This window comes from Leptopilina heterotoma, unplaced genomic scaffold, assembly GCF_015476425.1.
Source record: "Leptopilina heterotoma isolate Lh14 unplaced genomic scaffold, ASM1547642v1 Lhet_46, whole genome shotgun sequence".
Classification (NCBI taxonomy): Eukaryota; Metazoa; Arthropoda; class Insecta; order Hymenoptera; family Figitidae; genus Leptopilina; species Leptopilina heterotoma.
Window position 1 is genome coordinate 870,989 of NW_025111092.1, and position 19,698 is coordinate 890,686.

The window sequence follows — 19,698 nt, forward strand, 5'->3', positions numbered from 1 at the left end:
GTAGTTGCGAGAAAAAAGGGGTGTTGTGCCAATTATATTATCGGATTTTAAAAGCTCATGTAAAAAATCAATAATATTTAATAGAGAAATCTTTCTTTATTAAATGTTACTGATTTTAATAAAAAAAAAAATTGTATCGAATTCTAGAAATTAGAAATAATCGAATAATAATCCATATATAATATAAAAAATATATTTAAATGTCGAATATAATCGACGTAGAAATGCAGTTATTCCGTCTAACCATGTTAAAAAAATATAATTATAACGATTTTAAATAACAAGTATTTATAATCAAATTACAGTAGTGATTTTATATACAAATTGAGTGGAAAATTACGAAAATTAGTTATGCTCATAATTTTTATCTGTCTTAGAAATATTATAGAAGAAAAAATAAATACACGATATACTTATAAACGTTATATTCGCATATTCTTTCAAAAAACGTTTAGAAGTTGGTAAAAAAATATCTTTTTTAATTTATATTTAAAAAAATAATTTTATATAACAAATATGCCAAAAAAATATAGTTTTCTTTTTTGGAAAATTACACAATTAGAAAACGTGTGACGAGAAAAATTTCTATCGTGTATATTATAATTTTTGTAACTATAATGAAATTGGTTTTTCTGTCAATATTCAAAAATATGAATAAATGGTGAGAAAAAACAAAAGCGATAGTAAATTTTTTTTATAGTTTTGGAAAATTTTCCATTCATGACAAAAAGGAAAATTATTATTTACATTATTTTTTATGTTATATTAATATAATATTAGTAATTAGATTAATATAATAGATAATATTATTAATAATAAAAATAATTTTTGATAGTGTATACTATAATTTTTGTAACTAATGAAATTCGTTTTTCTGTCGATATTCAAAAATACGAATAAATGGTGAGAAAAAACTACAGTGAGAATAAATTTTTTAAAACAGTTTTGGAGAATACTCCGTTTATGAGAAAAGAAGAAAATTATTTGTATTATTATTTTTAAAACCAATAGAAAAAGTTTTTTTATTCATAAATTACGAAAAAAAGTCGTTTATTTTATTCCGATATTGATGAGGAAAGATTTTTAGTCCTGCTCTATTGCAATAATAAATTTAAATTATAAGTTTTTGTAAAATTATAGTTTTTTCAAAACATTTCTTTAAAGCTTTTCACATATATATAAAACTTATTTCAATTAAATTAAACAAATAAATTTGTTTATATTGTGGCCGTGGGTCCAAAGGCCACAAATTTAATTTATTTGACAAAAATTAAGGTCCTGAAAACATTCTAAGTTAATAAAATTAAACGAAATTTATAATTGCTTAACAATTTTTCAATTAATATTATTTTCGGGAATAAAAAACAAATTCTGATTAAAATTTTTTAAAAACTTAATATTTCAAAAATTTCTGAATTTAAATATTCCAAACTTTAATTATCTTGTAAAATAAATATTAAAATACTCATAGTAATATATTTTTCCACGAGAAATTTTTTTTTAATTTTCTTCTTCGACAGATTAATTACTTATTTAAAAAAAAGTTCTCTTAAAATAGTCTAAAATTCAATTAATCAAAGTTTTTTAATTGAATAGGTATATGAGGCTCCGGATCTTAAAAGGGCACTTTTACCATTTAAAATCAATTCTGAAAGTGCCCTTTTAAGATCCTGAGCCTCATATATTCAAAAATTATAAAGTAACAATTAGATTAATTTCAGATAAATTTTAATTAAGATTTTTCAAAGAACTAAGTTGTTTAGAATTTTTATTTATAAAATTATTCAAAATTCTAACCTTCAAAAATTTTGATTCAAAACTTTCTGAAATTTAATTATTTACAGGAATTTCTACTATGTAGCTTTTTCAATATTCAATTATTTTAAAAAATTTTTAACTCAAACATTTTTCTCTAAAACAATTATTTTTAATAATTTTCAGGTGAATAAAAAAAAAGAATAAAAAAAGGGATGGAAAAACTGAAAAAAAATTCTTCGTAAATCAACCAATTGACTGATAATGTATCATATAAAATAAAACAATTAACCATTACCAGGCTTCGCACTCCATTATGAGTTTAAAAAAAGTAGGAAAAAGTAGCCTCGACGACAAAAAAAAGTAGGAAATAGTAGCCTCGGTGACAAAAAAAAAGAATGAAAGAATTTCATTAAAAACTTTTTAAAAAATCGAATTTTCAAAGTATTTTAATTTAATAATTGATAAATAATTAAATTTTACAAGGAGTCACATTCTAATGTATTCATGTTTCTAAGTGCGAAGATTAATAATTAAAATTGTTATTAGTTAATTTAAAAAAAGATACACACTTCAATTTTTTTAATAAAATTGAATTTTTGCAAAGTTTTTTTTGAAAATTTTGAAAAATAAGATTTTTTAATTCTGTTATTTCAAGATAATTGAATTTTTATAAACAAATAATTGAAAATTTTTAATGTAATTTAAATTTCTTTACATTCTATTACAAATAATTTACTTCTTTTAAAGAATTTTATTTAAATTTTTCGAAAATAATCAAGGGAAGTTAGTCACCGTATAATTATAATTTTATTTTTAAAAATTTATTCGCAATATAAGTTCAATTATTTCTATAAATAACAAGAATTCAATTACTAAAAAAACAATTTTGACAAAATTCTACACAAATATTCAATTATTTTCTAAAAGAATGAAAATTTCATAGGAATTGAATTATTAAAAATAGAGTTTATCTAGATTTTTTTTTAAATCAATAATTTGAAACTTTTTTATAAAATCCTCGCAATAATTCAATTACTTTCATAAATAATAAAACTCATTGCAGAAATAGAATTATGTTTAATACAATTTTAATCAAATTCGTCGAAAACTGCAATTATTTTTAAAAATTTGATTAAAATTGGTCAAAAGAATTCAATTATTTCAATTATTTTCATAAATAGCAAAAGTTTTCAGATTTACTAAATCTTTTGAATATTATTTTTGGAAAATATTCTTCACAAGAATTCAATTATTTTCATAAATTTCCATAAAATTCGAAAAAAACAATTCAATTATTTTCAAAAGTAATAAAATTCTCCGCAAAAATTCAATTATGTTTAAAAATTTTTTAAAATTCTCCTCGAAATTTCAATTATTTTTATAAATAATTAAATTGTTCTTTACAATTAAATTATTTTCAAAAATTTTAATGAAATTGAGTTAATCAAATTTTTAATTATAATTATGAACAGACAAGATTTTTTTTGAAAAATTGAAAAAATTCTTTGTTTAATTCAATTATTTTTCAAATTTTTAATTAAAATTATTAAAAAAAACATTATTGGCAAATATTCATAAAAAATCTAATACAAATTTTTGAAACCATTTGTAGATTTATTTATGTTCGAAATCAAATAAATTTAAATTTGATGAGAAAATAAAACCGGGAAAAATTAGGACAAAGCCGGGAAAAACAGGAAATTTAAAGGTTATCATTTTCAAGAAAATCTAAACACAATTTATAATCAGTCACTATTGATAGAGTAAATGTCGGTAAAATTATTTCCTAATATCTTATTGACTGTCGTTTTTCATTAACGATTTTAGATTTTAACATTGTTGTTAAATGGAAATGTGAAAACTAAAAATCTAAATTTGACTATTTGTTCAGAAAAGTAGCTTTTAGTAGCATTAGGCTCAAAAAAGTAGCCAAAAAGTAGCCTCATATCAAAAAAGTAGCAAATAGTAGCTTTTAGTAGAAGAGTGCGAAGCCTGTCATTACAAAACTAGTAATGTAAGAACTTGAATAACTTGAACAAATTTTAATAGATTTTCATTCAACTTGGTAAAAAGAAGTTTTTTTTTATTTTGCTGAATAAGAATCTAAAATCGAATTTTTAAATTTCAAAATGGTGGATCCAATATGGCGGATAAACCTAAAAATAATATTTTTAAAAATTGATCAAATTTGCTTGAAACTGGCTACTAGGGGGTTTTTGAGGTCGCTGAATACGAATTTGAAGTCAAATTTTAAATTTTCAAAATGGCGGATGAACCTAGAAATATATTTAAAAATTGATCAAATTTTCAAAAAACATTTTTTTTTTATCAAATTTTTTTTTTCAAAGAGGACCTAATTTCCATTTCTATGTAATTTTACATTGCCAAATTAATGAAATTGTGAAATAGAAGCAAATTTATTCAATTATTTTCTTTTAAAATGTAGTTCAAGTTCTGTTTACATTTACCCCGAGTTTTCGAATTCTCGGGGTAAATGTAAACACTTAATTATTTATTAACTAAATTGACGAAAATCAAAAATCAAAGTCAATTTTTGTTAGGACATTAATAAGGCAGAATTCAATCAATCAATCTTTTTTGCATTAAAAAATAACTTACACTATGGCATTGCCAATTGTCAAAATAAAATATTGGCAATACTCAGAACATCTTGTAGGTGAGCTGAGGTAAAAATATTAATGTCGCACTTATTATTAAATTTGTAAATTTAGCTGAAACATCTACTGTTTACATTTACCCCTTGTTTACATTTACCCAAATGACCCTATAGAAGAATTTTAGTTCAAAACACTAAAAAAAATTAAATTTGGAGAAGTTACAAATGATTGCGGAAATTCAATTACGTTCAAACATTTTAAAAAATACTTGTCAAAATTTCAATTATTTTTAAAAATAATAAAATTCTTGGCAAAAGTTGAATTATTTTCAAAAATTTTCCTCAATTTCATTTATTTTTAATACAATTTTAAACAAATTCCTCGAAAATTGTAATTATTCTTATTTAAATAATTGAATTCTCGTATAATTTTTTAATAAAAATTAATTAAAAAATCTGTCCGCGCAAGCGCGGACACATTCTCATCCGCGCTTCGCGCGGGGGCTCGCAAGTTTCAGCGCGCCTCGGGGCGCGCGAATATTGATCGTCGCGCTTCGCGCTCCGGCGATTATTCCACACGTCGCGCTTCGCGCTCCGTGTGTTTTTACGCGCTTCGCGCGCAAATGGCTCGCTTCGCTTGCGGCGGTCTGCAATTGTTGTGCATTATTTGTGTTCTTGTTCTTGTTTCCTATTATATGTTTCGTAAAACATTTTTTTTTCTTAAAGTTACTACGACTTTAAGGATTACATTCTCATCACATGTTTTTGTTTGCTGATGATTGCGAGATAAAGTGGATTTAAATGTATATTTTTGGTCTTAATGATTTAAATTGTGAAGTTATTTTTAATTATACTAACTCTTAGTAGAAATATTATTTGCAGAAGCAGATAAAATATTCTTAAAGTATTAGTATCAAGGTTTTTGTGTAGTGTAGACCGGAGCGTAATGGCTAACTTTTCACTCTTTGTTGATTTACACGGACATTTTTGTTTTAATTAAGTGTTTATCTCCTAGAAAAGTTACTCTAGTACCTCAGCTTTCTTTTAAAAAGTCGAACGTCCCTATATTACGCTTACTTTTTTTCTACAATGAACGTACACTTCGTCGGTATCGTAGGTATTGCTCTTTCCCGTGTAGAAATTTGTCGTGGCCTTCCTAGAAATAGACTACAGCTAGATAGCATTTGTCGTGGAAAATTATTCTGAATAAACTGTCCTGGCCCCGAAATGTTAATGTACAGTTTTCCCCTTTATTTTCTTCGCTATGAAGACAGTCTAGAATCTGGCTAAAATTTGTCTAGGATACTGAATTGAAAATTCAGTACAAGTTCGTATAGCAGGTTGTCCAAGAATTAGCTGGGCACTGTCTAGGACGCTGACTTAAGAATTTAGTACAAGTTCGTGGAGAAGGTGGCTCTGAGAGTCTACTAAGCTAGCAGACGAAATCAGTTCTTGACGTAGTGCTTGATGAAAAGAAACCAAGAGTCTACAATTGTAACTTATCTTGTTGTGAAGATAAAATCAAATTTATAAATCTAGTGAAAAGTTTTCAGTTTTCCATTTTTGAACAGGGACAGTGTACAAGTTTAAATATATTACAGCGAAAAAAAGATTTATTAGAAAAAGGACATGTGATGTCATCATTAATAGTCTAGATTGTTTTTCATATTATAATGTTCATAATAAGTAATAAAACTTTGGTAATTTTAAGTAAATTTTTTGTGATTGCAACAATATAATATACAATTAATTTTATTATCGGTATACAAGTACGAATCTTTATAGTGAATGTGTTTGTGTTTTAAAGAAAAAATCCAATGTAGCAAAATATGTTACAATTAATTTCAAAACTAATTTATTGTAAGAGGAATTGTGATAATAACAAATACTTTTGTATTACTGTTTTGTTTGTTTAAAAGTTAAACAAACAAAAGAGTAAAGTTGAAAAATATTGTTCTATTATTTATAAACCTAACAATTATTCCCAGTATGTAGAAACTGCTTATTTTAATATCCAGGAACTGGCTAGGAATGATTTATTTTACTAGACAAGGACTAGACAAAATAACTGTACAAAATCTTGACGTTGCTAGTGTTACATCCCTCGTTCAAGCCTGTCCATTTTTAGGGTTCCGTACACCTACGGTGTATCGGCGGAACCCTATTGGTGAGACTCTGTTGTCCGTAGCCAAATCGTGTCCCCCCCTAGCGGCTAAACTATTTGACCTAAAGAGCTCAAATTTGGTACAGATATGTATTTTCACACGTAGATTACAGGAAAAATATAGAGAATGTGTTTGGAGATGATGGTCATAGCGTTGTCAAGGAAATAACAAGATTTTTGGCCAAAAATGCATAAAAAGTGACCATTCCCCCCCCCTTAACTTCTAAACTATTCGACATGGAGAGCTGAAATTTTGCATGCTGGTGTATTTTTACTCGAATATTACAGGAAAAATATAGAGAACTTGATATGTAATGATGGCCATAGCGTTGTCAAGGAAAAACTAAAAAATTTAAAAAAAAAATTTTTTTTTCCCTAACTTTTACATTATTTGACTTAATGAGCTGAAAATTGGTATCCTAGTGTATTATTAGTCTGACGACAAAAAATTTATTTAAGAAACTTTTTGAAGAAAAATAAAAAAAAAATTTTTTTAATTTTTTTTTTCAAAAAAAAAAATTTTTTTAAATTTTTTTTAGTTTAAACACGTGGCATTAAATATTTTAAGGAAGAGAGTGAAATTTTAAGAGAATAAATGAGAGATTGTTTTTTGACTTTAATTTCTTAACTAAAAATAAAAAAAAATTGGACAAGTGCGAGTTGTACTCGCACTGCAATGGCGGGTTCCGCACACAAATATTAAAACAATACTTGTAACATTGATCGGTAATTGGTAGAATTAAAATAAACAATTATAAAAATATATTAAAATCATTTGATAAAAAAAAATAACTAAAAAAAATTAAAGTATTGTATATATCTAATATTGTAAACAATAATAAGCAGAGGAACAAAATTTTCAAAATTTATTATAGTTCCTCTGCTTATTATTGTTTACAATATTAGAAATACAATACTTTAACTTTTTTTAGTTATTTTTTTTTATCAAATGATTTTAATATATTTTTATAATTGTTTATTTTAATTCTACCAATTACCGATCAATGTTACAAGTATTGTTTTAATATTTGTGTGCGGAACCCGCCATTGCAGTGCGAGTACAACTCGCACTTGTCCAATTTTTTTCCCATCTAGTTGCTAGTTTGAATCTAGCGCAACTGGACAGTTTCTCATACACTTCCACGGTAAATTTCTACACGGGTTATACATAGCGTGTTGCATTAGCCAACACGCCCTAGGGGTACTTAGGAAATATTTTGTAATTTTTATCAATACAGTAAGTGTGAATCAAAAATCTAAAATTGACCCTCAAAAATGTTTCAAGCTTAAAACGCGATTTTAGTTTCTTTTTTAAAGTTATTTTAAAAAAATTAGAATGAAAAAATGAAAATTTTGAAAAGTTACTTTCATATGTGAAATACAGATTTTCTACTATATTTCTTACAATAGTTATTGAATAATAAATAATCAACCTTTGTAGAAACTTGCAGTACATCAAGTTGTCTTAGGAGTGAAATCATTTCGATTTACGATTTTTAAATAAATTACAATTATTCATTACGCCCCTTAGCCATTATGTCCCGTTTTCCCTATATACGTGATTTGTAAATATATATCAAGTGTATGATTAAAAACATGTAAATTTGGATACAGTGAATGTGATATTTACCCATCGTTTTAACAAGCAAAAGTAAAACACCTCCACTAAGCTGAGACAAAAAGTCAAAAATTCGAAAAAAGTTTTTGAAAAAATTAAGTTTTTCAAAAGTTATCGTCGGACAGACAGACAGACAGACGTAATCGACAGACCATGTTTCTTGGATTCAGGGCACCTCAAAACGCAAAGATTTCATAAAATTAACAAATAGTATATTAAGCAACAAGGTACCGTAAAGGCAGCCTTTAAGTCCCGTGTAACTTACGATATTTTTTATTCCAAAGGCACAAAAGTGGCGATTTAAGAAAGCAGACGACAGGGAGTAAAACTCATTCACTTGTTCGACTTCTATGAAAATGGCGGCATTTTTTTTCCATGAGCAAAAATAACGCATGGGACTAGCTGTTTTTTTTGTCCATGGGAAAAAAAGGTCGCCATTTTCATTCAACCTGAGGTATAAAAAGTCAATTTTTCATCAAATCTAATACCTCCTCATGTGATTAGAATGTAAAAAACCATTTCCAACAAGATAGGACCAAAAATTAAAATGTAAAAAAGGGTCAGACCAGCCAAACTGCATTAAAAAAATTTCATTGATTTTCTAAAATGTTAAAACTTTTATGAATATATTTTAGTTATAACATTTTAGAAAATCAATAAAACTTTTTTAACCCAGTTAAGCTAGCCTGACCCAAAAACTTAAAAAAAAAAAAAATTAATTTTCTATGAAAAAATGTTGTAGAGAAAAGTTGTTTGTATTTGTCTAATCTAAAGTAATATAAAGTTAAAAATAATGAAATTTGAAAAAATTGAATTTTCAAAATTTTGAAACTACTGTAGTTTGCGTAGTTTTCGACGAAAATTGCTGGCTAACGAACTCGATCTGTATTTTAACACTAACTTTGTGCATACAAAGTTGCAAGTTGATGCAATAAGTTTTTCAAGAGATATCGTAGGGACACCATTGTGTCTACAGACAGACACGAAGACAGACATACGGACAGACACTTTTTTTAGACCATGTTTTTCGGACTCAGGGGACCCCAAAACGTCGAGATTTCATGAAATTAGCAAAAGTCAATTTTCGACCAAAACTAATACTTTCTCATATGATGAGAATGTAATAAAAAATTAGTTTTTTGCAAATAAGTCGAAAAGTTTTAAGTTTAGTGAAAAGTTGTCAACAGCAAAGTTGTAGCTGATGGTAAGACGAGAAAAAAAGTCTCTGGCAGCAAGCTCCCATAGGCAATAGTTTTGGAGATAATTGAGTCGGAATATGGATTTTTTGTTAAAAAAATGATAAAAAATATATATATACGGTGGTTTTTCCGGAAATTACTAGTTTTTGGTTAATGTGAGCATTTTTTGAGTACAATGGGGTGAGAATATGTGGAAATTAATGTAATAATTTTTTTCTCTTTGAGAAATTTTGATTTTTAGCTTTATTTTAGAATTTTTGAGTATTTTTTTACTATTTAAGAGCCTATAACTTCGAAATTTGACTTTCTATGAAAAAATGTTGTAGAGAAAAGTTGTTTGTATTTGTCTAATCTAAAGTAATATAAAGTTAAAAATAATGAAATTTGAAAAAATTGAATTTTCAAAATTTTGAAACTACTGTAGTTTGCGTAGTTTTCGACGAAAATTGCTGGCTAACGAACTCGATCTGTATTTTAACACTAACTTTGTGCATACAAAGTTGCAAGTTGATGCAATAAGTTTTTCAAGAGTTATCGTAGGGACACCATTGTGTCTACAGACAGACACGAAGACAGACATACGGACAGACACTTTTTTTAGACCATGTTTTTCGGACTCAGGGGACCCCAAAACGTCGAGATTTCATGAAATTAGCGAAAGTCAATTTTCGACCAAAACTAATACTTTCTCATATGATGAGAATGTAAAAATGGATTTTATTTAAAATTTTAGACAATTATTGAATATTAAAAGCATAATAGCATAAATTTTTAGAAATAATTAAATTTTGAAAAGGTTTTAAATTAAAATCTTTGAAAATCTCTACTTTTCATACTTTCAGTTGTAACAATTCTGTAGAATTTGGTAAAATCTTTGAAAAATAATTGAAATTTGATAAAATTTTTGAAAAAACTAATTAATTTTTTAAAGAATTTTAATTAAAAATTTTGATTATTTTCTCCAAAATGTTTTTTTCTTTATTATTATAAATAATATTATAAATTCTTATTTCTTGTATGTATTTGAATTTTCGGAAATATGTAATCGAAAATATTGAAAAAAAATTGAAACTTTTTTCAAAAATATTTTAATATTATTTTTAGAAACTAATTTTCATAAATTTTCATTCTTATTAAATTTACATTTAAAGATTTTTCATTAAAATTTTTGAGAATTAAATTATTTTCAAAATTTTGCAAATTGAAATTCCTCAAAAGTTGATTTTTCAAAATTTATAATAAAATATACTTGAAAAAAATCAATTATTTTTAATTGAATTTTACAAAATTTCAATTATTCAAAAGCTTTTTAATTGTATATTTCGAAAATTTCATTAGAAAAATTATTCAAAAATAACTTTTCAAAGATTTGTCTATTATACTTTTAACACTAATAAAAATCGAAATAAGTTGCAATTTATACTAAAAATATGTGATATTTTGTCGCAGCATTTGTAAAAAAAAGTCGAAAAAGCCGAATTTTTTTTAATATAAGTCGATAAAAGTCGTATTATTTGAAAAAAGTCATAATATCCGCGGCCTGTAGAATTAATTTTTTTTGAAAAAGTTTAATTGAATTTTTTTTAAATTATACGAAGTTTTTATTTTCTAAAATATGTATTTAATTGAAGAATTTCTGAATAATCGAAGTTTCGTAAATTTGAATTGTCAACAAATGGATTTAAAAATTCTCAAAGAAATTTTTTAATAATTATTATTAAAAAATAGGTAATTGATTTAGAGAAGAATTTTAGTTAAAAATTCTAAAAAATAATAATTGAATTGAAATGATGAAAATAATTTTGTAAAAGTTTCAGTAACAATATTCTTATAATATAAAATAATGATTTCATCCTACTCGGTCATCTTTAATAATATAATTAAATATTTATTTGAAATAAAACCAGTGATGTTTTCGAACAATTTTACAATTAAAGAAATTTGTAAATAAATTGTAGAACATTTTTTTGAGAATCTATAATCATTTTTAGAGTGTGAATCAGAATATTTTTTAGGGTCAGGGAAAAAGTTCGAAATTTTGTCTAGAAATCAGGGAAAACAAAATTAATTTTTTCCGGTAACCCTGTTGTTATTTTTTTGTAAAAAAAATTTGTCAGAAACGTCAAAATAGTCGCAATTTATTAAAATTAGTCGAAAATCGTATTATCCAAGACCTGTAATTAATATTGTAATAATTATATTAATAAAATAATTAATATTATATTAATATGATAATTTCAATATTAGATAGATATAATAGTTCCATAATAATATTAATATAAAATAAAAGTGTTTCTATCATTAAAATTGTACATAAAATAACGAAATTTACCGATTTATTGCGATTTGCGACAAAATATAACCTCTTATGAAATACTTACTTTAAAAACAATCCATTTATCAGAAATCTTTCCATTGGTATAAATTTTTTAATAAATAATTTCCTACTTATTTATTAAGAATAGTTTGTTAATCAGCTCATTTGTCAATTAGCAAACAATCTTTTCACATTTTAGCTCGGAAAAAAATATTTTGTTACAAAGTTTTGAAACGACTTTGAAAGTTTTTAAAAACCTAACCTCAAAATGGACGCTTTACAATTTACGCGCCAGGAGGTTTTAAAATTGCAAAATGTATATAAAATATGTTATAAAAACTTGCATTGTCATTAATTATTTATAAATATTCCGTTCATTTCTGAGTTAACTGACAAATTACGAATAGAACTCTACCGATAAAATTGCGCCGGGTAGTTGTGGAATTACATATATAAATTACCGTTAAACGTTATTTACACTCTACTCCTCTTCAATCTGTTGAAATTTGCATAAAATTTGAATTTTCAACTTTTAATTATAGAAGAATAAAAAACTTAAACAATATTAAATGAATATTAAGAACACAATGATAATCTAGAAATGATTGTTTGCTTGTTACCCTTATTACCTTCAAAGGAGTGTCTGACAGTTAGCGCCATCGGTGCCATTGTCTGGAACTGTTTGAACAAATTTTCCCATCTCTCTCTCTTCCGCCTCTCTCGCTCACTCTGCTTTGCGTCACTTGCAAACAGCGTTTTACGTTCATATAGTATTGTATTGCTCTCGCTTGTGTTTGAGGTGGTTTGAGGCCTGCTTTTTTAAGATGGCTCATATGTAAAATACGATATGCTGTTTATTAACAAAAGAATAGTGTAAATTTTCATGTGTGAATTGAAATTTTCAAGAAAATTAAAGTCAACATTATAATGATAAACAAGTGACGGACAAACATTGTAAAAATAATTTTTGTTGATCAATTATTGTTCCCAACGATTTTCACCTGTAAGGTTTTCACTTCTCAGTGGCGTAGCCGGAGAGAATGTGACAGATGACAAGGTAAGAATAAGTTGACAATTAATTTTTTCTACTGTGAAATTCAATTAATTTTTAAGCTCCTCTGGCGGGGAGTATTCATTGGGTATTTTTTTTGCCGTTGCTGCGTGTGAACTAAACGAAAAACTTGTTTTTGTGAACATGGAGAAACGGCGGGTGGAATGAAAGTTAACCTTACTTTGTTAGCGGTTGCCTTACGGAGAGAGAGAAACGCTATGTATAAACGTTTCAGTTTTCTCAAGATGCTTTTGTGGCTCATGGCTTGCTCAAGGTCGTGATATTTTTTTAAATTTTATTTTCTTAGCCAAGGTCTTGTACTCTTTTTAATTTTTTTTTAAAGGGGGCAAATAAGCATCAAATTGATAAGTGAATTTTTGTTGAAAAAAAGAAATTGCTTTGTTTTGTTTCTCACTGTATGTATATATATGTATATATGTATTGTGTTAGAGCGCTACTCCTTTGATTGATGAACTCATTTATTCAATTGTAAGATCACCGTCTCGAATACTTGCGAAATAATGAGCTCTGACAGATTACACATATAGCAGATGCAGAAGATCAAGTTTCCTGTGTGTTCAGCAATTTTTTAAAACAAAATTCTAGGTATTTATTATTTATCTAAACATTTTTCTTATTAGTTTTGAAAAGTTCGAATTTGGTTATTTTGCAGTTTAACGAAATGGTGAATTTTTCTTTATTGTTTCGACGAGAGGAAAGAATTTAAATTGACAGTTTGAACTTTTTTTTTCCTTGAGAACGTGTATTATTATTTTGTCTATATGTAATATAGTATTTTACTTTGAAGTTAGATTCTCAAACATAAAATTACGTCCAATATATATATTAGGGGAAGGGGAGATCAAAACGTTTGAAAAATGCATGACGTCATGTATGACAAGGTCTCAAAGGAAAGAGAAATGAAGTAAGAATTAAACAAATAATAATATATGTGAGGATATTTTTTCATTAAATGGAATTTAATGTTTTCTTATAATATTTATATTTTTTTCAAGAATATTGGTATTTTTACAATTTTTTCCAAATACTTAATTTGGTAATTGATCGCTCATTGTTTGTGAGGAGAATTTGGCAAGTTTTTGGCATCTTCAAAACTTTATTATTTAAAATCTCATTAAATTGAATTTGTAAATAATAATTTTTACTTTCTGCAAAAGTTGATTCATAATTTTTTTTTTTGTTTATTTTGTACACATTTTGAATAAACCAGTTTTTAAAATTATTTATCATTAAAAAAATTTAGTTCATTAAAATAATCAATTATTTTATTATAATAAAAAATATTTTCTTGTTGAATAATTTTTGGAGTATAACAAATATAGTTTTTATTTAAGTCAAATAAATTGTATGATTGAATCAATAATTTTCGTCTTTAATCACTCAATTTGGATTAAATAGAAATTATTTTTGACAAATAATTATTTATTTACATCAGATAAAATAAATAAAAGTAAAATAACTAAAATAATTTATTATAAATTATTTCTTAATTTTGATGTTCAAAATGTTGAATTCAAAATTTAATTTGATTCAAATTTAAAGATTTAGAAAACAAATTTTGTAATACAATATTTTTGCAATAAAAATTAAATTATTTTATTTTCCAGAATTTTTAATTTGTAAGTAATTTTATTTAAATCTTAAAATATAACATTTTTGAAACAAAAAATTTGTAATTTTTGTAACTTTTATAATTTTTAATCAGAAATAATTTAACTCTTGCATAGTATTTTATTAAAATTTGTGCATGCTTATAATGAGTTTTATCAAAATTTTATAAAATAATTTAATTCTTATAAAGAATTTTATTAAACTTTTTGAAAATATTTAAATTCTTTCGAAGAAATTTATTAAAATTTATAAAAATAATTGGATTCTTTTGATAAATTTTATTAAAATTGTATTGAAAATACATAATTAAATTTCAGAGAAGAATTTCATTAAAATTTTTGAAAATAATTAATAATTAATAATTAATTAATAAGTGAATTTTTCTTTAATCTTAAATCTAAATTTTTGAATTCAAAAATGAAAGTTGATATTTCAAATAAAAAAATTTTGTAATTTGCATAGTAATAATAATATATTAAATATATTAGGTTTTTAACTTTATTTGTTAATTAATTTATTTGAAGTAAATTTTAGTTTTGACAGCAAAAAACAAATAATTTCTATTTTTTTTTCTTTGCCAAAATTTAATTAATTTAACGTGATTTAAAAATTCAGAAGGTCAAAAACAAATAGTAATTTGTATTATTTATTTTTTTAATTGTTATTTCCATTAATCTTATTAACATTTTTTTCTTTTATAATTTTAATTTTATAATTCGATAATTTTTATAAAGAATTATTTTTTATTTAATTAATTTTTGCACTCAATTGCGCTGAATTTTAGTAGTTTGATTTTTCACCCCTTTTTTGAGTCATCAGATATATAAGCTTTGCAGAATAGACGACCTATTTTTAATGTTTGCTTGGTCGTTGATGATAACCAATGAAACGTATTCTCCATTTCTCTCCTTCTCTTTCTCTCTTCCTGAAAAATTAACAACGCAAAAAATTTAATTTCCAAAGGTTAATTTATTAAAATATATAAGTATTTGTTCAACTAAAAACAAATTTTTTAATATTAAAAAAGTTTTTAATTACTTAAATCCGAAAAAATATTTTTTGCATTAAATTTCGCCTTTGGGACGAAATTTAATTACTATTCAAATAATTAATTATTAGTTAAATTAGTAATATTCATATAATTACTATTAATGTTAATTATATAGTATTATTAAAATTAATATTAATTATTAATAATTTATTTAATTTAATTACATACTTTTAAATTTTAGTTTTTAATTAAAATTAATTTACCTTAAAGTAAAGCGTTGAAGATTAGTTTATATTAATTTATATTAAAGTAGAAAGTTAATTAAATTTTATTCCCCAGTTATAATTTGTTTTTGTTTTGTTTTATTTAAAAATAAACATTTTTAAAATGCCAATTAATGAAATAAATTATCGAATTTAATTAAATTAAAAAAAGAAATTATCTCGACACGCGTAAAGAATTGCTCGTATACTCTATTGCATTACGCACTTGACAGGCTGTAAAACTTGATTGCGGATAAATTTTACATAATTGAAAGTGGATCTTTGATTATTTTTCCGCCAAATATAATTCTCTAAATCCCAGATCTTATCAATACAAATTGGAAATTTCAATTTGCATTTTAAAAACTGAATATAATAAAAAAGTACATTGCATTTTGGGTGTTTTTCATAAATAATATTTTATAATTCAATTGAGTTCATTTATAAAGACGCTCTTATGATAAGCACGCTGAAAATACGTCAGAAGTTATTTATCTTGATTTTCAAAAGGAAAATACTCATTTAAAATAAAGAATTTTTTTTCTTTCAATAATAAAACTGAAATTAAACATTTTTTTTCATTTCAAATGTTCATGAACATTTCTTTAATGTTTTTGAAAAAAAAACTTTTTTATTACAAATTTTGCTTTAAAAAATATTCCGAGAATAAAAAAATGACAAAAGAAAATGTTATTAACAAATTTATCATCATTTACTTTCTCTCTTTTTTAAAAAAAAACTTTAGTCTCTTTTTTCGGTTTATCTTCCATAGACTTGATTAAGTCTATAAATAAAACGGGCAGCGAAAACGCCTGAGAAATAAGTAGTGATAAAGTCAGTATCTGCAGCACCACTGGAAGCTTAATAAATTTTTGCTTTTTAATTCAAAAGCTCAAAAAGTTTGCGTTTTACAAAATTAATCAGTAGAGAAAGGAGTTTTATTATTATTTTTAGTTTAATGGCATATTTAGCTTGCAATTTTCGATGTATGGTGAAATTGAAGAAAACTTCTAACAACCATATAATCTGGTTGCTTTTAAAATCTCGCCTTATATTTTTAGATGACCCAGATAACTTGAAAATTCTTCTTTATACATGTTCAATATGGCCTTTTGCTGTTGTATGCGTGAAAACTATATATTAATATATATGTGAAGGATACTATTTTTTGATTATGAAACTTGAAAAAGTTATTAAATTTTTTGCCTATCTCTTATTATTATTTCCAGGTTATATAAAAATAGTAGTAAGGGAACTGAGAATATTTCTGTCGATGACTAGAATTTATTATTTTGTTCTCATGAAAAAGCTTATTCTCTATATGAAAAAGTTAAAAAAAAAAATTTGGTTTTTGACTTTTCTGAAAAGTCAATAATTTGTTTGATTTGATTTTGAAAAATTTTAAAAAATTTCTTCTATTTTGATTTTTATTTAGAGAAAAGAGCCCCAAGATGGACATGGTTTCAATTTAATGTTCTAGAATACAAACCCAATAATTTGACCACAGAAAAAATTTTTTATTCTGAACATATACAGATTTTTTAAAGTATTTTTTTAAGTTGTCAAAATTTTCGATTTAAAAAAAAAGTGGCCCCAAGATGGACACCTTCTTAATAATCTCCAAAAAAAATCCCAAAAAACTATTGATGATTGTGTATAATCGAAAACAAAAGTAAATAAAAATATAAAAAACAAAGTCTGAAGCCGTTTACATCTCACAATCAGAATAATTAAAAGTAGACTATTTTTATGCTTAAAACTAGATTAAGTGAATTTCAGAACTTAGAATCATATTTTTAAGGCTATAATGCATTTAAAAATGTTTCTAATGTATACAATATGGTTTTAGTCAAATTAGTCTAAGCAAGATTTATTTGTACAGTGTGGTGTCCATCTTAGGATTTCTAAACTGTCCATCTTGGGGCCCATGACACAATTTTTTAAGCCCCAATAAAAATTTATATTCGCACAAAATATAGAAAAAATTATTTTAGAATATTATTGTACAATACATAAATAGTATTTTAATGATAAATATCTATTGAAAATTGAAAATTTAAGTAACTTAACCGACTTAAGAATAAGCTGCAAGAAAACTTCACGAGACACAAATTTCAGAAGGTGTGTGCAGAATAAAAACAAATTGCTTTTTTTCCTTCAAATGTGCATCAAGAACTTCGTCTATACTAAAAACAAAAATAACAAAAAGCATAAGGTGCTGCTACTTTATACAAAAATTTTAAACGAAATGTCTATTTTGTAGACCTCTGCCCTAGTTTTTTATTTTCTTTGGTTCATTAAAATTTTTAATTAACTCAATAACAAATTCTTGATTTCAAACTGTTTAACTTAGTTTCGTTTGTTTATTTTCCTTGATTTAACCAAATTTTTTATTATTTTTAGTTGATTCTGATTCTCTTTGTTTGTCTGTTTGACAAAATTTTTGATTCATTCAACGAACTATTTGGTTCTTTTTTTTGTACTTTTTAGATTTTTATATTGATTTTGTTTGATTAAATTTTGTAGTTCTATAAAAATTTAAATTAACACAACAAAATATCTAATTTTCCATTATTTGTTTACTTTTTTTACTGAAAAAAAAGTTTAGTTTTGAAAATAAAACGTTTGCCCAAAAACCAACATTTTTTTGTTCTGTTAATAAAATTGTGTCCCGCGACCAAACTTTTTTGACACAACCAAAAGCGCTTTTTACTTGATTAGTTGGATCAACTATAAAATTTTATTGGTACAACTAACAAATTTTGGTTTCTTAAAATCCCATCCAAACGTTTTATTGTTATATAAACAAACTCTTTATTTGTGTTGGTTCAGCAGAACTTTTTATTAATGAAGTAAATAAATATCTTTTTTTTGTTTTCAACGTTTATTTTTCTTGATTCCACCGAATTTTTGATTTGATTTTAACTCCTTTTATGATTGAACAGAAATGCAGATTAACAAAACAAATTGTTTTGTTTGTCTACCAGGATTTTTGAATAATTCTACTAAAAATGTTTATTTTTTATTGTTTTGTTTTCTTTTGCTAGTTTGTTTGTTTACCTTGGTTCAGCAGAATTTTGGGTTAAAATAACCAAAACCTTAGTTTAGTTTATGATTATTATGTTTATTTGTATTCTTTAGTTCAATAGAATTTTTATAGTAAACTATGCGAAATGTTTTCGTTTTTTAATTGTTTTGTTTGTTTATGTTCCTTAGTTCAACAACATTTTGGTTAAGAAAACGAAATATTTTACTTTTGTCTGCTTTTTGTTTGTTTTGCTTGTTTAATAGAATTTTTAATTAATTCAACGAAATCTTTCGTTCCTGATTGTTTATTTTTATTTCTATAATTGTCTTCGTTTGTTTATATTACTTTGTTGCATAGAAATTGAGATTAACACAATAAGAAATATCTGATTTTTAATTGTTTTGTTTCTTTAGTTTATATTAGTTGAACCGAATTTTTGATTAATGAAGCAAAATTTTTATTTTCTCTTTCTTTTTGTATAGTTTTTTTCTGCTTTGTTTGTTCATTGCAATTGTTCAATCAAATTTTTTGATTACTTCTACAAAATGTTTATTTCATCTTTGTTTGGTATTATTTGTTTTTCTTTACCTTGTCTATTTTTCTTGGTTCAACAAAAATTTTTGATTGATGTAACAATTTATTATTTTATTTTTATTTTGCTTCTTTTTCTAGATTTGTTTATTTATTTTAAAAGTTCATCAGATTTTTTTTTGTAACTGATGTTCTATCGAAATGTTTGTATTTTCATTGTTTCATCTGTTTTGCTTGTTTTTAACCGGTCCTTTAAAATTTTATTCTGGTAATATGATGTCACGAATCAAAAGATAAATTAAGAAACAAAATTTTTGTTTAACTGAATAAAATGTTTGGTTTATGACTGTTTGTTTGATTATTGTTTTGATTAGGTACTTGGTTTTTTTGTTTGTTTTCTCTTACTTAGTTCCACAGAATTCTTAATATATTATTTTTGTTTAGTTTTTTCCTTGTTTTATTCGTATTTATTCATTTGGTTTCCTTGGTTGAATAGAATTTCGTCTAATTCAACAAAATATTTGTCTCA

The 19,698-nt window shown here is 24.6% G+C and overlaps 1 protein-coding gene across 1 annotated transcript in view; it reads left to right on the forward strand.

The window, feature by feature from the left end:
- Positions 1-12,420: 12,420 nt before the first annotated feature.
- The window catches only part of LOC122507304, a 96,449-nt gene continuing 89,171 nt past the window's right edge, over positions 12,421-19,698 (forward strand). The window contains exon 1 of the mRNA XM_043619927.1: positions 12,421-12,730. The gene's annotated coding sequence lies outside the window, so the exon portion shown is untranslated. The remainder of the gene's footprint in view (positions 12,731-19,698) is intronic.